Below are 21,552 nucleotides of genomic sequence, written 5' to 3'. Positions count from 1 at the left end.
CCTATGCTGAAATTGCAAGACAGGTGGGTGGTTCAGGACTACATCTGGAGTCCGAAAGTTTTGTTTACGATATCACGAGACAAATTCAATAAAAAACAAAGAAGGAAAAGGCTGAAAAAGGTGCACCACATCTATTGATGACAGAAGAATAAAAAGACTATGTCTCCAAGATAGAAAAATGTCATCAGCGTCCATCAGAAGTGATCTGAATGATGCTGGTGTTTCTGTCAGTTCAAGAACAATCAGGAGAAGATTGACAGATGTTGGACTGAGAGGTAGATTTCCACGAAAGAAGCCTTATCTTAATTTTCAGCAACGAAAAAAAAAAAAAAAAAAAAAAAAAGACTACAGTGGGCAAAGGAACACATTAATTGGACAGATGATCAGTGGTCACAAGTTATATGGAGTGATGAAACTAAGATATCGTTATTCGATAGTGCTGGGCGAAAATATGTAAGACGTAGAATAGGAAAAGAGCTACATCCTGACTGTATTCAAGCAACTGTGAAGAACCCAGTTAGTGTTATGATTTGGTCATGCATGTCAGCAGATGGTATTGGTCGTCTTCATGTCATCGATGGGACACTGAATGCCAGAAAATTCATTGACACTATTCTAGAACCAAAACTTCTACCTTCCATCAGAGATCTCTTTCCCAACAATGCTTCGTTTATTTTTCAGCAGGATTCTGCTCCTTGCCACACGACCAAAATATCGAAAGATTGGTTTAGTACAAAGAGCATTAAATTGTTGTCATGGCCAGGAAACAGTCCTGACCTCAATCCCATCGAAAATTTGTGGCACCGTTTGAGACCTCTTGTCTGAATGATGCGCCCATCAAATAAAAGGGAACTAATTGAGGCTATAATTGTTTCCTGGCATCATGTAATAAGGAAAGAAGAGCTTAAAACTCTTGTCAGCTCAATGAAACGTCGATGTGAAGCTGTAATCAAAAATAAAGGGTACACTACTAAGTACTGATAACTAACTGCAATCATCACTATCTAATGTATATCGATAACTATTATCGTTTAACTTTTTTCGTATTGCAAATAATTGAATTTTGTGTTTTGTATTGAATTCAGTAATAAATTCTCTTTAAAATGATATATACAAGTTTGCATTTTGTGAAACGTGACGTTTTCTATAAGCATACAAAGTTGAAAAACATAAAAATTTCCAAAAGTGTCCACAATTTTGGCCACCACTGTATATGTGTGTATGTATAAGATATAAGAAAAACAATAGCTGCTTTAAAAATAATTGGCGACTTCAAAATTAAAAATAGTCATACATTATCCACGCAATATTTTTTATTAGCAGACGCTTAAAGCATTATATGCAAATCGTTGGTCATCTCAGACAATCACCGACAAGGAAGATCAAAATTCTTCGGACCGTGGGTGGTTTCAGTTTATATATCATGGATTAAAAGCGTAAAAAAATATTACGCAAGGTTTAACGTCCATCACGTAAGAGGAATCAGACAGGCTGCGATGTTTTTCTATTTATTAGAAATTTCATGCTAATGAAGAAGAACGTAGCTTAACATATAATCCATATCAAAATTCTACCAGCATAGTTTAAGTCATAAATAATTTATCAGACTAATTATATTTAGCAACAAATTTCAGTTTCCAACATATAATCCATATCAAAATTCCACCAGCATAGTTTAAGTCATAAATAATTTATCAGACTGATTATATTTAGCAACAAATTCCAGTTTTATTTAATAAAAGTCAACAGTCTCTGAAACCGCATTATGCTGATCTGTGATAGTGTAGTCAGAATAACTTTCAAAGAATATTGTAGAGGTTACAGGTTGAAGTATGGGGGGTCATCAAATATAAAGTCTTAAAAATACGTATTTAAAGTAAATATATTTTGATAACTGAAGCAATGATTCACCGGCACCTGAAACAATGCAATATCTATTTGCAACAGATGCCAACCTATCACGACAATGCGACAGGACCACACGGACGTGACAATCCATTCCGCTTTGGACACCCACTACTTTTGATAACGTTAATGTTTTGCGGTAAAAAAAATATATATCATTGTATAAAATGAAATAATTCGCAGCAAAAAATAAATAAATAATAAAATAAGATGGATAAACAAAGCGGGGGAGAACAACTTTTTGAAGGTCAGCCACCAAGCATCCGAAACGTGGGTTTTAATGACGCGAAGAAATCTAATGCTTTGTTTGCCTACACACACTGTATGTTTCCCATCTGAGATACAAGCGACGAAAGCGAGACTGCATGGTTTATGTCCGCCCTCTTCGTTATTATTTTTCTCTTCAGCTAAATATTTTCGGTTGTTGCAAAGCTGACTAACCTTCAACGTTAGCCAATAAATTTGAACCACAATCATAATTAATAAGAATAACAAAGTACTAATTTAAAAAGTTTTCCGTTAACAAAGGCGTCGGAAGGTAAACTTTAAAAACAGAAGGACAAGGATTAAACATACAACTTTTCTAGTATCTAATTTTGTTTAATGACGATATTTTGTTAGAGTGATAAAGACATTAGTGCTTGCAGCTTATTATATCATTCGCCTTATGAATTTAAAACTTTTTAAACGCATTTTAATTACAATGAAAAATGAATTCACATTTCCATATAGATTAATATATATTATACAACATACACAAATTTGCATCATCATGCAAGTTAATACACAGCTGAGTAGTTAAAACTAAGTAGTTAAAACTGAGTAGTTAAACTACATTGATAATTGCCCTAATTATTTTGCCGAAGTTTGAAAGGGTTGATAGTAGAATATTTCTTTTAGACAAATGTAAATATGGGCCAGTTCGTTCTCCTAAGAACAAGTCTAAGACAGTCTTAATGTGCTTTCATATATTATTCAAATCCGTCATCGCAACCCTTTTAGGTTTAAAAATCATGTGTAAGTCAAGAATCGATAATCAGGCTTTAAATGTTATAGTACAAGTTTCAAAGTTTTAACGTTAATAAGGGAATCCAGTATATTTCGGGACTGAAATCCTTTTTAAAGAAACACTAAGGTATCCGACTACATTCTGTCGTGAATTTTGAGGAATTTTTTCAAAAAAAAAATTATTACTTTAAAGCAGCGTTCTCAACCTTTTGACGAACGCGTACCATCTAAACAAAAACTGAAAACGTTTAGTACCACCACTACAAAGTACTACTACTATCATCTCTCTTGAACAAAGGTCAAATCGCATAAATTTACGAGTGTTAGAGAAAAAAACTTAATCAGGATAATGGGGTTTTAATTTTTGAATGTAATAAGTTAAAAAGAAAAAGACAAAAATCTGAAAGGTCTCAGATTTTAAATTACGCCTAAAGGGGCGTTTTTTTCTTTAAAGATTTACAAAATATGAAATCGATAATAAAACCAATTCCAGCCACATATTCGCAGTAGGATTACGTCATATAAACTCACTCTATGCACCGTTGTTTTATCACAATGTGAGAAATATGTATACATTTACACAGATTTTTCATTATTTAATTTCTTCAAATATATTACAGGACTCTAACATTTGGTGGCAACAGTTTGAAAAAATAAACGGACATTTATAGTGAACCATCGCAAAACGAAAACAATAGTCCTTCAGGGACAAAGCCCCTTTGGAATAAAAATACTTTGCTTCTTTGCGTACCACCTATTTTTCTCTTGCGTACCACCAGTGGTACGCCTACGACCGGTTGAGAAACCCTGCTTTAAAGCTTATACGTTTAATTTCTCAAAAGTACTTTAACTTCTCCAGTGATTAGAAGCAGAGTTACGGCTGTTCAGTTCTACGTCATGAGGGAGCTGCTGTTTAAAAGACCGGAAGATGATGTTTACAGGAACTCATATTGCAGTACGTGTCTTTTAACTGATCATTTTCCGTTTGAACACTTGATGATGTTCAAAAGATGATTTTGAAACTTTCTACTTATTGTTAAGTGCTTGGGAACAAGATCAGCTCCGAAATTTCAGTTCCATATTTCACAATGTTTTCTTTATCTTCTATTTGCGTTTACATTTTGAGTCTTTAGCGTACTTACAATTTTTCATTATTTATACTTATTTCTGTATTTTTTTAAAATTTTAATTAAAAATAATTATTATAAATTATGTGGAATTTATTAAAGTATGTGGAATATTTATTAAGGTATGTGTACCTTAATAAATATTTACAAAATATGCAGTCTGCTACCGGCATTTTCTTCCTCAAGATTTAAAATTTTCTCAATGTATGGAGAGTGTCCGAAGGGAGTTGCAGCTGTTGCAAATTTTTAAAAAAATCTTGTTTTGGGAACAAGTTAACAAAATAAAACTAACGGGTTCGCAAAGGCTACATAAATATTATAAAACTTGTGTACATAGAGCTTTGTGACATCAAGCTATTAAAAAATTGCTTACATTGAAAAGCTCAAAACTGCAAAGAGAGCTTTAATATAGTACGCTGTATAATACGAAAACAAGTATTCGTAAATTTTGTATTCCTCGGCTACTATACTGGAGTAATGCAATTTCATAGCTGATTTAAAAATATGAAAATATTAGAAAAACTTAACGATACACCTCAACGATATACTGTCAAGGGAATGTAAACGTATTTATGAAACGCGGATTGTCGGCTCAAAAACGATATCTTTACTTTCTGCAAAAATCACGAGGGAAAAAAAAAATATTAAGAACTTCATTAACGAAAATAGCTTCTAACACAGAGTTAAAGGAAAACAAGGCAGTTTTATCAATGTAGCGTAACAGTTATTTTCTAAAAATATAACTTTAAACCTAATTTTTTCAACTTCCCTGCTACCGGAAAAAAAATAACGTAAAAATATTAGTACGGTAATTTTATGGAACTTTCCACAGCTATTACATACAATATTGTGAATTAAATGGACTGAAACTTTAGGATTATGTACATATTTAAAAATTTTTAAGAAAATTTTATAAAATTTTCTTAAAAATTTTATAAATGAAAAAAGAAAAATTTCCCGAAAAATACCTAGTTTATGTAATCGAACAAGTATATTTAATAGCCATTTTACTTTATCACTTAGATTTATAGCTCATTTAATTCCACATAACCCTTTTTACGTGGAAACTTGGATTTGCTAGTTGGTTCCTGTGGTAATTAAGTGATTTATGACGTGTTGGCAAAATTTTAGTCGCGTGCCTGGTAAAACTACTTTTTCGGATGGCTGGAAATTCTACTTATAATCCAAAATGCAATTTGGAGGTTTATATATTTTTTCACCGTTGTTCTGAAACGGGAGATGCTTTTAACAAATTTGTGGTGAAATTGTTTTGGTGATGTTTGAAATTGGTATTTCTGCTGTTCGAAGAAGCATTTATTTATGGTAAGTGCATTTTGTTTCATTCTTGTTCTTATTTAGTATAATGTTATGTTCATTGTTTTTTTTAGTATGAGTTTCTGTCGTTATTGTTGTTTTTTTAATTGTTTGAAATTTATTCTAGTTATTTTAGTTTATTTTGTTGATTAGTGCGCAATGCCTAGATTGTGCAATTCGTAAATGTTTTTTAAAGTTTAAACAGTACACAGTACATGGTATTCTTGAAATTTATTGTTGTTATGTTAATTTATTAAAGCGAGATGTGCGTAGTTCGTAGATTCCTTCGCTGCCTAGATTGTGCAATTCGTAGATGTTTTAAGTTTAAACTGAAAGCTGTGTATATGGTAGTCTTTGAAATTTATTGTTGTGTGTGTTAACTTATTTAAGCTAGGTGTGCGTACTTCGTAGATTCCTTCGCTGCATAGATTGTGCAATTCTGTGATTTTTTTAAAGTTAAAACATATCACTGTGTTTATGGATTCTTGTCGAATATTTTTGGTTAGAAACTAAGTTTTTGCTATCTAATTTTTTTGTTTTTGTCTCGAGTTTTTAGCTTAAATTGTGTGTTCAAAACGTGGTTTTTGCACATGCGAAAATTGCGTTTTTGCAGACATTTTAGACTAAATATCCGAAATGTAGACAAAACATTTAGGAAGTAATATGGCGGCGTGAAGTTTCTCGGCGAAAATGTTTGGCGAGAAATCTGTCGCCGCATTTGGCGACCTGAGGGCGCATATAAGAGTAGTTCTATTACACCTAATGACGTTCTATGTTAATAAGAGAAAATCCAGAACATTTTGGGATTGTCATTATTTTTAAAGATATATTCACTATATTTTACCTCAGATAAAATTATTAATATTTTTCCTGAACAAAAGTGTTTAATTTATTGGTTTTTACGATAACACCATATCAATTACACACGAATTATTCCACGGATCGATTAAAGTCTAATGCTGTTTGATATACTTTAGATACGAATAGCTACCAAATGAATGACTTAATAGCTTTAGTTAATAAGAGAGCACATGACATTTCAGATTCATAACACGCAGCAATCGAGAACAGCTCGACTGTTATTGTGAGTAATCTTCAGACTCAAAAACAAAATCAAGTCTATTCGTTAAGAAACACATCATCAAAAACCTCATAAACTGCGAGATTTAGAACTCGACAGTAAGTCAATATAAATAATAAAAATGTAGCTTTTAAAAATTTTTACATTACCCATAACAATAATCACTGTAACATTAGATTTGTATGCTTTACAGACAAATAAAATAAAATCGCTATTATACACTATCAGACAAAAAAAAAAAAAAAAAAAAAAAAAAAAAAAAACGACGCACTAAGAAGGAGTTATCCGAATGAGACGAAAACGGGTAGAAATGTACAGAAAAACAAATGATTACAGTTTGAGAAAAATTTGATAATTTATTTAAGTGATAGAGCTTCACAAAGTGAACAAATCAGTAACGCGTTTGTCCACCTCTGGCCCTTATGCAAGCAGTTATTCGGCTTGACATCGATTGATAGAGATTGCGGATGTCCTCCTGAGGGATATCGTGCCAAATTCTGTTCAACTGGCGCGTTAGATCCTCAGCATCCCGAGCTGGTTGGAGGACCCTGCCCATAATGCTCCAAACGTGCTCAATAGGAGAGGGAGCCGGAGACCTTGCTGGCAAGGTAATGTTCGGTAAGCACTAAGGCAAGCAGTAGAAACATGTGCAGTGTGGGGGTGGGCATTATCTTGCTGAAACGTACGCCCATGGTGGCGTGGCAGGAAGGGTAACACAACGGGCGTTAGAACTTCGTCGACGTACCGTTGTGCTGTAAGATTGTGACGGATGACAATCAAAGGGGTCCTACTATGAAATGGAATGTCACCCCAGACCATAACTCCTGGTTGTCGGCCTGTCTGACGGAAGACAGTCAGGTTGGTATCACACCGCTGTCCTGGTGTCTCCAGACCCGCCTTCGCTGGTCATTGGGGGCTCAGTTCAAAGTGGGACTCATCACTGAAGACTATTCTACTCCAGTTAGTGACATATGAATCAGGTCAATGGTAGTTGGCGCAAGGGGCGCCATAACCTCAGCCCCCTTTCTGTGAGCCGTCTATGAATGGTCCTTGCGGTCACTGAAGCACTAGTTGCACGTACAATCGATGATAATGATGCATCTAGGGCTAAGAGTCCCGCTCTGACGATTGGTCGGCCTTCACGTTCTGTCGTTTCTCTACGCCTACTGCTTCCTTCTTGACGCTGTGTCCGGCCATGGTTCATCCATTCCTGCAAACATCGTGTAATAGTGGCATCGCTCCTCCTCAAATGTCGAGCTATTCGCCGATAAGACCAGCCGGCTTCTTTGAGCCCAACTAAACGACCTCTCTCAAATTCTGACCTCTGCGCATATCGTTCGCGCACCTGTATGCGAGGCATCGTTACTGTCTACTAGAGTACACGAATTTAAATTCGTAAAGAATTTATGACCTAGAATCGTAATTTCTCCTCTTAAATATCCTGCTAGTTGCGCAGATCAGATGCGCTGTCGCAGCCAAAATGTAAAATTTTGCATTTTGCGTCGAAACCTGTATGCATATCAATTTGTGTCCAATTTGGTTTATATCTTCTCGGTGCGTCTTTTTTTTTTTTTTTTTTTTGTCTAATAGTGTATTCCAATACGAAAGAAGCATTTATATAAGTCCTCTGAGCAAACTTACATCAATGAAGAATTTTACGTAAAATAAGAGTTCAAATTATTAATATACAAACGTACACTAATTTGAGAATTCTTTACCTCATTAATTCCCCCCCCCTCCCAACGGTGGAGATGTACACGGAGGTTACGATTAAAGTTCCACTTTGAAATGGTCATAAAAGGAAAACTACAGGACCAAATGTTATCAAACTCGGTAATAGTGTAAAGGAGGTCCAGGGAATTTATTTTCCGCGGGGGGGGGGGGTTCAAAAACTCATCACCAGAGGGGAAATGGCGCTATTTGCAATATTCTTAAATGAAGTAAGACATGAAGACATCGGTTTAAAATGTGCTTAATCGTTTCTGAAACGTGTTACAAAGCATGTTCAATGTGGCGTCCACCATTTTCCGAAAGGAAGTTTAATCGTATTACTGCATTCTCAAAAGCAGCTCTTAGCACATCAGGACGAATGTTACGGACATGTTGATGTATCGCATCCTTCAATTCCGCCAAACTGTCTAGATCAGGGGTTGTCAACCGATGGTACGCGTACCACTAGTGGTACGCAAGATAAAAATAGGTGGTACGCAAAGAAGTAAAGTATTATTAACTATTAAATTCAAAAATTATAACCATATCATCCTGATTGAGTGTTTTTTTTTTCCTAACATTCGTAAATTTATGCCATCCGAGCTTTGTTCAACAGAGGTGGTGGTAGTAATACTTTGTATTGGTAGTACTAAAGATTTACAATTTTTGTTTTGATGGTACGCGTTTGTCAAAAGGTTGAGAACCGTTGGTCTAGATTATCACCATAAACAATCTTCATGTCTTAGGGCCGAATTCGGGCTTCAAAAATCGCAAATTAACGATCTGTAAGAAAACGATTTCCGGAATGCGCACACTTTTGCAAGTGATTTGCAATCTCACATTTTCTAATCGCTAATCTGTAGTTTTTACGCACGGATTTCTCCTTTACACGCATGGCGCATTTTTATTACCTTTAATGCCTTTAAATGGTGATTTTGTTTAGGTCAATGTTTCTTAAGGGTATACAACATGTTAAACCCATGTAACAAAAGTTTAAGTTAGATTCCGACCCTTATTTAGTTTAACAATATTGCATACAGCGCCATCTCCCCCTGGTGGTGAGTTTTAAACTTCTTTGCCCCCCGCGAAAAATAAATTCCCATAACCTCCTTTATACGATTACCAGGCTTGATAACATTTGGTCTAGTAGTTTTCCTTTTACGGCCATTTCAAAATGCAGCTGTAATTATAACCACCCTGTAATTTAGAAACCGAATCAAAGCCATAGTAAAAACAACTAGAGGCAAAAGGCCGAATTAGCAAGAGCATTCTCTGGCAGTTTCGTGCGAGTTCAGTACTTGGCAGCGTAATGGGCTGATTTCACGGTCATATGACGTAGCTATTTTTTTTTTTTTTAACCTGATATATAAACACAGAAATGTGCTTTATCCAGGAAATTATTCCCCTATCCTCCCAAAAATTGCTTTCAAGATAGACAGCCTATCCAGAAAAGAGGCAGATTAATCAAACCGTACTGAACGCAATTTCGAGAGGGTCTTGCGTTTCAAAGACATCTCAAATCTTTATAAATTTAACCTGCGTCCTTCAGGTCAAAAGGGACACAATTCATACATCCGTTCATTGCTCCAGAGCTTGGTCATAATAAATTGCTAAATTTATCTACCAATTCTATTTGCTTTTTAAACAGGAAGAAAATGTGCAATTGCGTTTTGATTTGTGTACAGCTTAATTTCAAAAATGCACTTTTATCAAGTGTTAGTGAATCACAGATTTTTTATTCCAGTTCTGTGTATAAAAGATAACACAAACTGTGGTCGATAATCTGTAGCGTGCTGTAAAAGTAAAAGTAGAAGTACAATATCTTTAAAAGATGGAATGTTTTAATGGAAGAAACTATAACCGAAAGAGGAATCATTTTGAAAATTCCTCATGACCGCATTGATGAGCAAGCACATACTGCACGTAAGAAAATATATTAGCACGTGAATAGACAACAATAAGATACACCAAAAATGGGAAATGCAAATTGAAGATTTCCCTTTTAAGACAGTTATGCAGCAATCCAGTTACGGCAACTACCATTCTAGAGCTTTAACAATACAATGATTTCTTTCGCAAGCATGCGAGCTTCATCCCACATAATATGCAAGTAAAATGTCAAATGAAGAAATTCGTCATCTACTTATTTAATTCAAACAAAACTAATTTCTACGAAATGAAAAATGATACTTCCTACAGCTATGGTATGCGGTGTGTAATAACTAGCCACAAGTAACCAAAATAAGATGCTGCGATTTCTTTCAGTAATGATGAAGTTTAAAAAATAAATTTTAATTGAAAGCTCAGAAGGTTGGTTTGGTTTGGTTTATTTGATTATGGAAAAGCACATGAGGATACATGGAAAAAACTACATTAGAAAAAACTTTAGGGTCTGGAATGTATTTATTCAAAAGGAGATCGTGACGTATTTACAAGAAGCTTCAAAAGAAGCTCGCAATGTATTTATTTATTGCACACTGTGGTTTGAAGACTGAAAATTAATTCACAGATTAACTTCCTAGAGATTCTGTCACCTTCTTTAATTACCAAACATTATTTTATGCTAAATATTATGAGAGTTTTATCCCGGCAGTTCGCAGCGGCTTTTTTTTTTTTTTTTTTTCCTTCTCATGCGTAAACATTTAAAAAATTTAAATAACTGCGAAATAGGCATTTAAAAATGTAACAATAAAATCATTGCAGAAAAGCAGCTGATTAAATACAAATGTTTCACTCATAATCTTCTTGTTCGAAAAATTTCAAAACGAAATTTTAAGAAGGCTACTTGCTCACTCTTATCTATACTTACGCACAGAATATTTCCAAATATAAAAGAAAACTGAAATTCTTTTCGAAAGACTCGTAGATTGATCAACAACATCCAGTGTTTAGCGGATCACCAGCGCGGTTTCAGGAAAAAACTGCTACTGCGACGCAGCTTGTTCGCCTCAATGAATTCATAGGCTCGACAATCTACAATAGAATAAGGGTCGCAATCCTGATGCTACACGTGGCAAAAGCGATTTCTACTGTAAAGAATATCCTAGTATCCATATATCCCGCAAGGACCTTAAATATGGACCTTATCTCTACATATAATAAAACAAAGAGTGTCTACAAAACAATGAGTGTCTACATATAACAAAACAGAGTGTCTACATATAATAAAACAAAGAGTGTGTGTGTGTGTCTTTCGTTCGCGCTGCGTGTAAGCTAATAGACCCACGGCTACGAAATTTGGTACATAGGTGCATCTAGACAAAAGCCAGTGCACCTCGAAGCGATTTTTTTGAAATTCGAATTCGAATTTTTTTTAATTTTATGTTTTGTGACAAAATCGCGTCATTTTCAGACATAATGGGCTATAGGAAAGCGAGATTTTACTCTACGCACTCCATTTTCACATTGCCATGAAATGTCAACACTTAGCTATTTTTCGAACTTAAAATAAATTTCGTGTTTCAATAAATCGATTAAATAAGAATTTATTTAACAAAGTGAGCTTAACACCTTTTCAACGGGATTTTTTCTAAAAAAGTTTATGTTTAAAAATGTACAGTTTATTTTTCTTTGATTTTTGGACACGTTAAACTTTCATCCTTGCGACTGCTTTTACGAAAAGAATTTTGGAAAAATTATAATATTTTGTATTTTTAAAAAAAAATTTAAATGAAGCTTCCGAGTACACTTTTCACATCTCACATCTTTAACAATTTGATTTTGGCAACAATTTTCCTTATTGTTGTTGATAGATTTTGATGAAATCGCATTATTTTGAATAGTTTCATTCTTTCAGAAATATGGATTTGGCAACAATTTTTCATGTCACTGTTTTTAAGATATTGGCATATTTCATTTTATTATTATTATTATTTTATTTTATTTTATTTATTTATTTTTTTTTTTGGGGTAGACGGTTGCACAGATTTTGCCGATTTTTCGTTTGGCGAGTAATACGACTTATAGTAAACCCATTGCTGGATAAGTTATTTATGGTAACCGATACTTTGTTGTCATTTTATTTAAAAAATAATGCGTTTTATTATGCATGAATTGCGTGTTTTAAATATTATTTATGGCTTCTAAATATTAAAAAGAAATTTAATTTTGGATTTTGATTTGAAATAAAAATTTTGTTGTTTATAATATTTTATATAATTTTATGTTGTGGATGATGTAATCATTGACGTCACCTTACTTAAAATGTAATTGGTTTTATTAATATCTATAAATTTAATCTAATGTTTTAAACATTATTTATGGCTGTTAAATATTAAAATACAATTTAATTTTGCATTTGTTTTAAAAATGATTTTATTATGAATGATTATTTAAATAATTTTAATTCTATGCGTGATGTAATCAGCTCCCTTATTGGTTACTGAATATTTGTGCATTACCGCGCCATTTTAAAATTTTATTATTTTTGAGTGATTTTTTTAGGAAACAAAGTTATTAACCTGCTTCATACCATTTTAGTTCTTAAGAATTTGCAAAGGGAAGTTGGTTAATTTATTTATTGGGATAATTAATATTTGTATTAAGGGATATTGCTTACTTCATTGTAATTTTGTCATACATAATAACTTTTTTATATGATATGCGTATAATTCTACGCAGTTTTTAAATTTAACGTCCGGTGTTCCCCTCAGCCATTTTTCCGGTACATTTAAAAGCCAGACGAAGGCTGGCAGCGAAGCTGCTAGTGTAAAATAAAGATCCTTGGACCTTTATTTTACATACTTTACGTTAACGATTTCCCCAACTTTCCAGATGACGTTAACAGTCTCATAGCCAGCTACGCCGATGACACGCCAATTGTTTCCAAATCATGTCGACCGGACCATGCAGTCTCTTGCAGCCTGGCCAGGCTGCAAGAGAAAATTCAAGCCATAGAAAAAGGGTGTGGTGTTTGGAAAACCAGCATTCAGCCCCCAAAATCTAAAATTATTTTCATCAAGAAGTATCGTAGACCCGACCAAATTAAAGCTGAAGTTACCCTTTTTAGCTCCCCAATCCCAATGGTCAACAAAGCAAGCTACCTCAGAGTTATCTTCAATAGTAATTTCTCATGGAACGATCACGTGACCCAAAGTATGTCGAAAGGTCTACAAAATTATGTTTAGACTGTCCCCACTGTTAAAATGCGAACAGCTCTCTGCACATCTGAAAAACAGACTATCTTACAGTTATTCGACAGATTCTCACATACGCTTACCCTGTTTGGGCAAACGCAAAAGACAAGGACTACAAAAAAAAAAAAAAAAAAAAAAAAAAAAAAAAATCAAGTCCTTCAAAACAAGTTTTTAGGAATAATTACTGGAGTTCCCTACTTCGTCAGAAATCAGAGTCTGCACTCGGATTTAAAATTAGCACAAATTCAAGAATTTATTAATCGCATCAATGAAAAATTTTTCAACACAGCGATTAGCCACAATACAGCTAATTTCGCTAATATCTTAAGTTACGAAATACTTGATGAAGACAAACTTCTTCGCTCATTCGCTGCTCACTTATTACAGTCTACCTAAACCGACCAACGAGAGCTCAGCATACTCACTCAGGACTTAATTAAACTTGATGCTTTGATGGATTATCTGTGAAATAATGAACCTGCTGTACGTTTATATATGTCGTCCTCATTTTTACCAACAATTTAAGTGGTCATTTTCGCAATTTGTGACAATTTTTTCATCGCAAAGTAAAATCTTTGCGTTTCTAGTGCTGTGAAACATTCAGAATTTGCTACGCCGGTACTCCTGGGTACCAGAGGCTAGTAAAATCAGTGTTTTTGGTTGTTTTGCCCTTAAAAGACCAGTTTTGTTGCTGTACATAGGTAATCCAAAATTATTTCTTCCTGTTATTTACTTAAGAAGCAATCACTTCCAAATGATTGCTGTTTTGTCAGAAGAGATGATATTTTAGATTGTACATAGATTTTTTCTTTAATGTTTCTGTATACATGTATTGTTTTCAAATTGTACAGTAGTTTGCAAGCTCCGTGTTTCCGGCCAGCTTTCCCCACCTCCTTGTCCTTCTGCAGCTGCCCCAGAACATGACTTGCTGATCATCGAAGCTCAAGCCTTTATTTCTCTCTTTCTTTTACAAGGCTATCTCAACTGGAGAACCTTCATCTTTGGACTTTTACATACGTCAGGACCCTAAGGGGACTCATTCAGGAATCTGGAAAGAACAGGAGTAGTGCATCTGTCGCTGCATGCCAGAATAAGCAACCAGTATCAATGTCTCTGCTTTATAACTACACTATTGACAGTCAGTCTCCCACTGGAAAAACATTCGATCCTAAACATAGACTAAACACAAATACTAGAGATTCTTGCAGGACGCGAACCTTACTCTTTATTACTCTCTTATTTTCAATTTTTAGCTTACAGAAGATAGCAATTTGTCACTTTAAATGAACAGTCACCACATCTCCAGACTGGAAATTCTGCGATTTTTGATTATGGAGCTATTTTTGATGATTACGGAGATATCACTATGATTATAGAGTTATTTTTGATTATGCAACGTAATATTCACAGAGTTTGAAATCAAAATCATACAGAGACCTGTCCCTGGAAGTGCGAAGATGATTTTAAGCATATCAAGTGATACCTGTTCACCAACAGCTGAGTGCAAAATACAGTGTTCGGGAGTTCGACCAGGGTCTAGATCTCAATGAACGGGTTAATTGCATTGTATTTTCGTGTTTTTTCTCATGTCTAACGTTTATATGAGCCACTTTCTGTTAGAAAGTCTGTCATGAAGATAACCCTCCACTTAGGTAGATAGACTTCACGTGTATTGCTTTAATTAACGACCAACCATTCTTGCAAAAATACTTTTTCTGCTATCCATACGTCTTAGTTCGTCTAAAGACACAACCCAGTAATAGTTATCGCTACATTAAGTATTTATCATGAGGTATTTTTAATTCATTTGAGGACGAAAAGCCATCTGCTTAGCATAATTAAAATATTTGTATAATAAAATTTAGTTGGTAATCATGATTAATTTCAAAATTTACACATATACAGAAGACATCATCATAAAAAAAACTATTACACATACATTTATATGTCGCCGTTAAGCCTCTATCTCAAATTCAAAAATCATCATTCTTTGCAACGACACCAAGAACACAAGTATTAAAAGAAACATTATGTGCACTTAATTGTTTTAAAATTCTTTCCAGTTAAATGATATAATTACACAGAATCTTTTCAATTTTATACAAAGCAAATAAATATTATTAAAAAATGTCTGAATATTTACAGAGCTTATTGTACAATACACACTAGTTCATTTCTTTCGAAAAGGTACAGAATATAAGATTTTTTATTTCACCTCATTCCGTAAACATCTCGCATTTCAGTCCTACTGTTGTGGGAAACTCGCAATAAGCTAATATTTTGAAGTTTGGTTGGTTAGTAAATTATGGTAAAACATGCGAGTTCCATTTGTCTTGGGAAATGTACGTCGTCATATATTTTATTTAAACAAATTAAATGACAGCAAAGAATGTCAGCTTTTTCAATAACATTAGATATACAAACAAATAATTTTTCCAATTGTGCAAGAACAAAAAACAAACGACCGTGTTCTTTTATGTTCGTTTCTTTCGACCCATGCACTGCTGAGGAAATATGCTTCATCAAGTTCATAAACAGTAAATCATCGGCAAAATACCAACTGAAACACTTACATTTTAATTATACATATTAAATAAATTCTGCGGCTAGAAACATGAAATCCACTTTTTTATAATTGTAAGCAAGGTTCAAGGACAAATAAAGTACAGTGATTTCTAAATTTTATTCGTATTTTAACAGTACTTTCTTCATGTTCTGCATTTTTTTGCACTTAACCTAAGAAAGTTTGTGCGCCCGAAAAGCACAACTTTAAAAAGCAAGCCAGCTCCAAAAAGATACCCGATTCGATATCAATAAGCAAAACAAGGGTTTTCAAAGTAAAAACTTGAAAACAGGAAGTAATTACTCTTTCCCCATCCTCAAATATTTCGAAGCGGCGGTTTTCGATTGCACCATGAATATGCAAGTCCAATAATGATATCAGACGCAAACATTTACAAAAAAATGCTTCCAAGCCGCAAGTTTATGTACACACACAAAGTTCGCCAGGTGTGCAACGAAACTATACGGCCTTATTCGCAACGAATGAAAACAACGAGGTTATTGCGATCGCCGAGACGATTTAACAGATCAGCTACCGTACAAGCAACCATGAGAGAGTTTGTTTTTGCACAAATAACTGTTCTGGATTTTTACACTGAGCAAACTGGAACACAGCATGCAAAGGTCCAGATGTATAAACAGGAAATTTCGGGAAACGATTGTAATATAATAAGAAAACTAGCAGCTGTCGTATAATAATAGCAGCGGCAAATTTCTTTAAAAAAGATATCTCTGTGATAAATCACATTTCGACAATGTAAAAGATGATTAAACAGCGATGCATTAGATACGCTATTTTTTTTTTTTTTTTAAATTAGTGAAGAGAAATCTGCTTTTATTTCCTTATCACTAAATTACTCATGTTAGAAATAAATAGGCTATTTGAAATTTTTTAAAAAATGTCTAACCTTCAAGAAATTCAAGTAATCATCATCATCTTTACTTGCAGAGGAAGCCAATCGCATTAAAAATTAGTTTTCGTTATTTCTCCAAAATTAATTTATTTAAAAACTTGACATTCCCAAAACATGAATGTTTTCGCATTTAAAACACTTCTGCAATTGGAAGGATATGATTACAACCAATGACTGCGAAAATAAAGGCCAGGTAAAGACTTTTAAGTCGTATAAGGGGGGTTGGTATATACACACGTCTGGTACTGCCAATTGCAATTAAAAAGGGAGGTGCAAAATTAGGTGTTATAGCAGTCCCATATACAAAAGTTAACCCTCTACAGCTACAGTGTGTTAAAAAAAGTGTTAGCACATGCCTATAATTGGCCAATCTAGCTATGAAATGCTAGAAAATTTTAGCTGGACATAAAAGAACACAGAAGGCAATAAAGACACAAATCTAATGAAACTTTTGTTTTGCTATGCCTTTTACACAAAATATACACGAAAAACGTAAATTTGGATGTCAACAAAGTATTGGAAAGATCATACAGCAAAATGTGGGAACAAAATTGTGGAACTTTGTATTCATACCTTTTGCATTTATGTAACAGCTCGTAATCTATTTCTCACAGAAAAAAGTCCTGGTTGTTGAAGAAGTCCTGTTGGAAATTTTGTGCCATTCTTTCAGGAGTATACGCTTAAGTTCATCTTTACACAAAATTTTATGTTTCCTGAATTCTAGGTCCAATTTGTGCCATAAATTTTCAATTAAATTTTTTTCAGGTGAATGAGGCGGTGTCTTTAACTGGCGAGGAGCGTTATAGAGTAACTATTGCCAGGTGAGGTTGACTGTATCCTTAGGGTCATTAACCTGTTCTGTTAAATCACAAATGGTGTTCCTACGCCAAGTTTTTGGGCACTGAATTTCATTTTATGGCGCAATGTGTCAATGTAGGTAGAGCCGTCATAATACCATCAATGAAGCACAGGTTACCAACTCTGTTTCTTGCCGTACAGCCGCAAATTACGACGCGCCCTCCAACATGTTTTACAGTCGGTGTTAAATATTGTTTTTCCACTTCGGTGGTAGGCTTTCTCCACACATATTTGTCATCCATCACTCTCGAAAATGTTAAACTTTGATTCGTCGGACAAAATAATTGTGTTCCAAAATTCGTATGATAAATTAATATGAGATTTCGCAAAATCCAATCTCTTCCTCCAGTTTTTCTGAAATGAAAAGTTTCTTTCTAGCTGCCCTTGCATAAAAACTTCCTTCTTGTTACACATTCCGTACAGTATGCACACTAAAAGTTTTATGCGAAGTATTAGCAACAGCTTTGGCTAACTAGGGTGCACGTATTTTAGGATTTTTCTTAACTTCTTTGATAATGCCACGTTTTTCCTTTTAGAAAATATTCGAGGCCGTCTACTTCTAATCTTATTTTTCGTTGATCCTGTTTCTTTGAACTTTTTTACAACACTTCTAACAGTAAATAACCGCATGTTCAGTTGTATTCCTATAGCAGGATAAGTTAAACCCTCATTTCTGAGCTGAATAATCCTGTTTTTAACATTAACATCCAACTCCTTCGACTTGAAGCTGTATTGGTAAAATAACGTTTTAAAAGTTTTGAAGTAGGACAGCATACTTTATACTAACAGGGCTTCTTAACAGTCTAAACGCGTGACCTCAACATAACAAAATTTGCACAGTAGTTAGAACTTTGCCAATACATTTTTAACGTTTTTTGTTAAATATTTTGTGTAAAAGGCATATTAAATTGAAAGTTTCATTAGATTTGTGTGTTTTTTACTTCCTGTGTTTTATGTCCAGCTCAAATTGTCAAGCATTACTTTGTTAGGTGATGATCATTTATAGGCAAATGCCAATACTTTCTTTACCCACTGTATTTGTTTTTGAGTTGTGCGAGATACGTACGTTATCTCGCACAACGTTTTTCGTAAAACATATATCGACGTATTCCGTGAGGCACGAAAAAAATGAAACCATTTTAAAATCCGTTTTGGAAAAAAGAGTCCTCTACTGTGTCAGTACCCACAGATGTCACGCTAAAAAAAAAAAAAAAAAAAAAGAGGGGACTTCGGAAACGGTCAAAATAGATTTTTCCATTGAAATATGACACCCGAACATATTTCAACATTTTACACCTTTATTTCGTACAAGGAAGTAAAAATATAATCACAATACAATAGGCTAATTTTTCTCAAACAGCTTAAAACGCTGCAAATGAATGAAACTGTATAGGATTACTTGAATCACGAAAAAGGCACGCAAGGATTACCTGCCTAAGGGAAGGGATACCTTTGTTGGTTCGGTTTTGCTTGTTTTGAATACGGCAAAGCACTTCAGGTCTATCTGCCTAAGGGGAGGGATATCTCCGTGGAGGACATTCTCAGGGAAATTGGTTCGTATACACATTACACATGAGGAAAACCACGAAAATGCCCATGCAGCCAGAATTTATTTTCTTTGCAGTTTTTCTTATTAGAGTAAACTATCTTAATGCGCATAAAACATACTGGAACTGTGGCATTAATCTAATTTTTAACTATTTTTTTTCGAAAACTTTTGATGTCGTTAAAACATTTTTACATAAACCCACTGAATGAATAAGTATTTAAAACAAATATAAAATTTTAAAACCTTGAATACTTTACCAAACAAATGTTTAATTGAATTCTGCTTTGAAAATGAAATTTTTTTATCTATAAACAAACATACCTTTCAGTAAGCATAAATTGAAAGTGCCCGGATGGACGAAACAAGAAAGAGAAGGAAAATTGTTTTATGAAAAGAACAAATGGGAAAGAATTAATCACCTGTAAACATGAACTGAAAATACTGCTGAAATCATTTCGAAATTTAGTTGCAAAATTCGACGGTTAAATTGCGAATAGCAGTTTTGTTTCGCAGCAAAACACTATTGGCTCAACCTCAGCTGACTTTCGCAGAAACCTATAATCGAATGATTTCCGATCGAAGAAAGAAGTGACCTTCCCAATTTTCTTTCGATATTACACGGAAAAATAAAAGACAGAAAGAACGAAATTTCCCCTTTTCCGGTTCGCCGAATATTCATTCAGCTGCGCAGTGAAGCGCGAAAATAAACGGTAGAATTCAAACGATGCGACGTTGGCTTCCGCTTTGCACGACTGGCATCCTACTGTACGTAACAGGAAAAATTTTTCTCGCTAACTTTTCCGAAAATTAACAGAACACGCAGTGTCTTTGATCTTTTTATGGAATAAGAAAATGTAATAACTGCTTGCGTAACTGTTGTAAGCAATTAACACGTAACAACCTTGTAAGAACACAGAATAAATCAAATTATCCGTATCCCAGTTACACGAAGTTCCAATTATTTAATGTTATGGTAACTAATGAAAAATGTGAAATTCAACTGTTGTTCATTTACTTATGCATTTTGGTTTTCCTTATTGAATTAAATAGTACCAAAAATAAATAAATGAATAAAAAATCTGAAAGGTTTCAGAATTTAAATTACGTCCAAAGGGGCGCTTTTTTAACGTTTGGTGTGTTACATTAATTTATTAAATATCACGCTCTTCGCACTTAAACTATAAATTAACTTCAATAGCAATGTCACAGAATAATTCTAAAATGAGCATACCTTTAGAATTTTCGATACACCGTTCCGCGCGCTGGAGATAAAAAGGTTTTTTTCCCCCGTAGAGTGTTGCCATTGCTCGCTTTTAAATCGATGAGTTTGTTACTCAAAAATTCGTTAAAAAGTTTTATAAAATATGAAATCGATAATAAAACAAATTCCAAATTTGGTCTTCCACATGCCCATATTCGTAGGAGGATTACGTCATTCAAAATTCGATGGCTCTATGTACCGCTGTTTTATCACAATGCGAGAAATATACATACATACATTTATGCAGAATTTTCATTATTTAATTTCTTCAAATATAATGCAGGACTCTAACCTTTGGTGGCAACAGTTTGAAAAGTGAAACGGACTTTTATAGTGAACCAACGCAAAATCGCAAAACGAAAGCAACAGTCCTTCAGGGACAAAACCCCTTTAATTAAAAAAAAAATCACCAGTAAACAATTTTTAAGAATATACTTAATTTTGATGAATATATATGACAAAAAGAATAGTCAGTAATCCTAGCATTAATGATAAAATCAACTATGTACGGTAGTGTATATATGGCCTACTATTCTTCATTTACTCTGTGAATCACTGCTTAGCCGTAACAAGTATTAGTTTCCTAAATATATACTAAAACTTGGTGACATTACAATTATTTGTTTTTTAATAAACCATGGCAAACAGGTTATCAGCCTGAGTGGAGGTTATCAGCCTGAGTGGAGGGATACCTTCATGAAGAACTTCTACAGGAAACTTGTTCGTAGTCATCTGCGAGGAGAAACTTGAAAAAGGCACATATCATTAAGTTATTTGCCGACCAGTACAGTAATTAGCGAACGAGAATTCTTGCATACCGCCATTACGTTATCAGATAAACCACTATTAAATTATCTGCCAAAACATTAACTGCCTGAGAATTCGAAACCAGATCGAACTACCAAAGGTTCAGCGGTCTTATCTATTTGTCCCCTGACGGGCCATGGCAACGTTCTGTCTATTCCTTTTCCATGCAAGGAATATTGTCCCTACAATATGTAGCTGAACTAACAACAATTAGTTACATTCTCTAAGCTTTTCTATGCACACTTTAGGTCCCATTTTTATAGTTAAAAATAAGTATTATATTTTTCGCTTTGTAAAAAATGTAATACTTTTTAACGCTAA

At 34.1% G+C, this 21,552-nt stretch overlaps 1 protein-coding gene across 3 annotated transcripts in view; it reads right to left on the bottom strand.

Annotated features, from left to right (window-relative positions):
- raw (NDT-like domain-containing protein raw) overlaps positions 1-21,552 on the bottom strand; it is a 326,151-nt gene that overhangs the window by 149,376 nt on the left and 155,223 nt on the right. Inside the window, exon 1 of one of the 3 annotated variants that reach the window (XM_035360909.2) lies at positions 19,583-19,601. The exons of the other annotated variants lie outside the window; for them this stretch is intronic. The gene's annotated coding sequence lies outside the window, so the exon portion shown is untranslated. Of the gene's footprint in view, positions 1-19,582; positions 19,602-21,552 lie in introns of those variants that run through there. 3 annotated transcript variants of the gene reach the window in all.

This window comes from Stegodyphus dumicola, chromosome 8, assembly GCF_044657685.1.
Source record: "Stegodyphus dumicola isolate Sdum_Otavi_A_Nest chromosome 8, ASM4465768v1".
In the NCBI taxonomy this organism is placed as follows: Eukaryota; Metazoa; Arthropoda; class Arachnida; order Araneae; family Eresidae; genus Stegodyphus; species Stegodyphus dumicola.
The sequence above is the reverse complement of the archived record's forward strand: the minus strand, read 5'-3'. Positions and strand labels throughout refer to the sequence as shown.